Genomic DNA, 4,525 nt, shown 5'->3' with positions numbered 1-4,525 from the left:
TGAGTTTGTCTTGGTAATGCCTACCTCCTGCGTATGATCTGTAAAAAGTCCTTAATGACGTGGTCAAGGGAGAGGAGTTTCTGCTTTCAAGAACAGGATGGGGTGAAAGAAAAAGTGTCTCGATGAACAATGAATGCTCCAGCTAATCCACTCAGCCAAGTTTCTGCAACATGAACTATGCTCTAAGAGAAAGACGTAGGATAAGCACTTCGAAATCTTTAGGATTTGCCAAGGGATAAAATTAATTAGATGCACAAAAAAGTAGGGGGAGGAGGATGGCAAGAAAATTTTGGGGCTTGTGTTCTTACACTTGAATTGTTTGTGCAGGAACCATTACTGAAGCAGCACTTCATTCCTGAGGCAATAATTTATTGCTAGTCAAAGCCTGTTTCCAGAAAAGCCCATCAGGTGAGCGGCTTTTTTTTTTCTCTTAAACATGAGGTGCTTTTTAACGTTGCCCTCCAATCCCAAAATGTTGTCCATCCGTCCGTGCGCTTTGCCACTAAATTTAGTGGGGACATTTTTGTTGCGTGACCTCTGCACAAGTTCAGTTTCCTCTCTAAATTTAGCAGAAAACTGATGTCACAGGACCTACAGACAATTTCAAGCTCTCTGATAAATTTAGCGGATAAATGGATGTCACGTGAACTATGCAGCAATTCAGTTTTCCCTCTAAATTTAGCGGAAAAATTGATGTCATCTGACCTATGCACCAATTCAGTTCCCCAGCTAAATTTGGTGGGAAAATTGATTTCACATGATCTGACGTCATGTCACCTACAGACAAATTCAGGTTACCTGCTAGATTTAGCGGAAAAATTGATTTCACGGAACCTATACACCAATTCAGTTTCCCCACCAAATTTGGCAGAAAAATTTATATTGCGTGATCTGACGTCATGTGACCTAGAGACAAAGTAAGGTTCCCGCTAAATTTAGCAGAGCGATTTATGTTACGTGAACTTTGCACCAATTCAGCTTTCCCACTAAATTTGGCAGAAAAATTGATGTCGCGTGATCTGACGTCATGTGGCCTATACACATATTCAGTTTAAAATAAAATGAACAAAAACAAAACAAAACTATTTTTTAAATACTTTATTTCATGCGTTATAGCACTTTGAAGGTAAAAGTCACTTCCAATTTTAAATAATGTTTTTACTTTAAAGAAACAACTTTTCTCTAACTGTTTTGATTGAGCACCAGTGCCGTAAACTGCTAATAGCAGCCTTGAACAGTAAAGTTTGCACATCAGAAGTGTTGCTGATTCTTAACAGTATCTTTTGTCTCTTCCAACTCTTCAGTTTGAGGGGAATAAGTTATCGCTAGTCAATGCCTGATTCCACAGATGCATATCAGGTGAGCACCTCTTAATGAAACAACTTTGCTCTCTTTGTTCTAATTTAACACTAGTGTGGAAAATCTTGTTTTACTACGGTTCTTGAGTTGAAAACGGGTATAGTATTTCAGGTTAAAAAGTCAAATTTGTGGGTTTTACGTGCCAAACCAACGACGGGCATCTGGCACGCCCCAGCGGAGGACTGAAGATTAATCTGGACCACCTGGGGATCTTTCGACGTGCGACCGAAAGCTCGATTACACGGCGCCTTCTCCGCAATAAGCCTCCGTCAGATTGCGGGCTCCTCGGCCGGGATTCGAACCCGCCACATGGGGATCCGTAGGCCAGCGCTCTCGCCTCGGAGCCACCGAGGCGGCTATTTCAGGTTAATGAAGTACTTTATAGGCACCATGTTTAAAGAAAAACTAAAAAATCCTTGAATTACAAAAAAAAAATGTTAGAATGTGGACATCTTAAAAATGGTGTCTTAAGTTTTCTTTTGATCTTGTTAGCAGGAGTGTTATAATCATTCATTAAAATTTCAGCGTAGCCCTGCATGTTGCGGCACATCGTACAAAGCAGAGCGCTAGAACGGTGAAAAGAAAAACTAGCAAAAGTGACGTCATTGGCAGGGTCCGATAACCCTTGTTCACCAATCGGCTGACTTGGGGATGCCAACAATGACGTCACGACGCTTTGGACAGATTACAGGTGGAAGAGAGACTCACTGCAAGCCCTGCTGCAATCACTGCACATATTTTTGAAAAATAATTGCAGTTTACGTTGACTTTCGCCCAAGTTTAGTGCGATCGCTGAATTCATGGGACAAAATGCTATGGAAGTCCACCCTTAACTCAGATTTCTTAAAAAGTGCTTCAGCTTCTTTTTACTGCTACTTTGACTTAGTTGAACTAGCCGGTTCCAGTTTACATTAAGCCCAAGAAGCTAAGCTATTAATTTGAATGTGACATACAGTAAACTCTCATTAATTCAAATTCCAGGAAGCCACAAATTTTGCATGAATTGTCAAAAGCTCGAGTTATCAGTTCATCAAATATGTTGGAAGATAAATTATGATTTGCCACATGGATGGCTGCACACACAAAACAGATATCTGATGATTTCCTCTACATAGGCCTACTAATAATAAGCAGGTATGCCACTCATGAAACATTGGTAAAATTTATGACACAAGTTTATTCAGCCCTCAAAAATGTTGTTTATCGGGGACTGTTTAGACAGCGCATGACACCTCAAAACAAAATTTTGTTCAACCAGCAAAAATGTTGTCTCTTATACAGGGTGATGCAAGGAAAGGCCTGGCTCTTTAAATCGACCGTAAAATTCGGTTTCTTAACCTATCGCGCTACGACTTTGTGCAGCTTTGCCCACAGATGGTGCATTTGTTTTTTTGTAAATTTTGCAAAGAGCGAACTTACCTGTGGAAAAAGTGAAGAAAGAAAAAGGCTTAGCTCCTATGGAAACGCAGCGAAGCCACCGGTCTGCAAACAACACGGCGCCGTTTCGCACGGGAGACAAGAGATGGCGCAATGAACGCCGCCAACAAACGAGCATACGGCGCCGAGAGCGGGCGTCTTTTGCAGACAATCTTTTCGACTCAAAAGCGGTGCGCGTTCCGCAGGCGGCGACAGTCGCAGAAACAAAAACAGGCGCTGTAACAACAAGGAACTGCAGTTCCTTGTCTGCTAAAGACGCCGGCTCTCAGCGCCGTCTGCTGGTTGGTTGGCGGCAGTTGGCGTCGCGACAGCTTGCGCCATCTCTTGTTTCCCGTGCGAAACAGTACCATGTTGTTTGAAGACCGGTGGCTTCGCTGTGTTTTCATAGGAGCTAAGCCTTTTTCTTTATTTACATTTTTCTCGGGTAAGTTTGCTCTTTGCAAATTTTACAAAAAAAAAATGCACCATCTGTGGGCAACGCTGCACGAAGTCGCAGCGCGATAGGTTAAGAAACCGAATTTTGCAATCGATTCAAAGAGCCTGGCCTCTCCTTGAATCACCCTGTACTTGTGTGAATGCTGTGACCTAAAGCCACGCCTCCACATCACAGCGTCCACGCAAGTTGCTGTTGAAACTGCAGTGCAGCACCCCTTTTTGTCGCTCATGTCTCCTCTGCTTCAGAGACGTATATAGGGAGAGTTTAACCATTCGTTGGAACATTGGCCGAAGGTGGGCCGGGCATGTTCCAGAGCATTTTCAGAACTGCAAATATGGTCAACCAGAAGCTGCGCATAATACCCTGGTGGTGGTTGCGAAAAGCAAAATTAATAAGTGCGTCGTGGGAGATCTGGCTCAATTCAATGTGCTTAATATCACTGAATAGTTGTGCGATTTTAATTGGCTGGTTTTATTTCTCAAGCACTTGATATGTTCGGTATTCAAATCAATGCAAATTTTTACTTTGGTTCAATTTATGGGGGGTTTATTTTATGTCATGTTTAGTAGTAGCTAGGCTAGTTGGTAAGCACGTTGCTCACTTACTTTAACCGTGCATGTCATATACAATTTGTTGCGATTGTGTTTGAATGCAAATCCTCTTCTGCTCTTTATTTCAAGCTGCTCTTACATGCACCATGAAGATACCGAGGAGGTCTTCAATTGAATGACAACTTCAAGCACAAGCATGGAAGGGCATCTAAATGGCCAGCACAAGGACAACTCTAATGTAAATTTTCTCCAAAGTTAAAGCAAGGCATGCCTTCTTCCAATTAAGGTATTGTGGCGAAACTTCTTAATTGGTTCGTTTGTTGAGCTGTCATCTATAGGAACAGCTGAGCTCACACAAACAAAATCCTGGCATTGAGAAGTACAGGTTGTGTGCTTGTGTTGTTGTGTTGTGTTGTGTGTTGTGTTGTGTTGTGTGTTGTGTTGTGTGTTGTGTTGTGTTGTGTGCCTGAAGAAGAAACGAACGGTTTCGAAACGTAGGGTCGCTACTATTTCAATTTTTGGTTGGCGGATTATCTTATCTCTTTATTATTTACCCAACCAGAGAGAATTCTCTCAAACATGTTAACCTCTTTCTCTTTTGCAAAACATGAACTTTTTGGCTGAGGATGAAAGATTATTCAAGTTCATATATTAAATGACGGAGCTATGAACTCTCCATACCAATCTACCCCAAAAGCTTCATGTGACTTAGGCTTGCTTGAATATGGAAGCTTTTTGCACT

General features: G+C 41.9%; 1 long non-coding RNA gene across 1 annotated transcript; it reads left to right on the top strand.

The window, feature by feature from the left end:
• The first annotated feature begins 376 nt into the window (after window positions 1–376).
• LOC120841001 lies at window positions 377–3,952 on the top strand. Its single transcript, XR_005715668.1, has 3 exons — window positions 377–408; window positions 1,305–1,359; window positions 3,913–3,952. It is a non-coding gene; the product is annotated as an uncharacterized LOC120841001 (long non-coding RNA).
• The last annotated feature ends 573 nt before the right edge of the window (window positions 3,953–4,525 follow it).

The sequence above is a fragment of the Ixodes scapularis genome, unplaced genomic scaffold, assembly GCF_016920785.2.
Source record: "Ixodes scapularis isolate PalLabHiFi unplaced genomic scaffold, ASM1692078v2 PGA_scaffold1__304_contigs__length_218370807, whole genome shotgun sequence".
NCBI classification, from domain to species: domain Eukaryota; kingdom Metazoa; phylum Arthropoda; class Arachnida; order Ixodida; family Ixodidae; genus Ixodes; species Ixodes scapularis.
The sequence above is the reverse complement of the archived record's forward strand: the minus strand, read 5'-3'. Positions and strand labels throughout refer to the sequence as shown.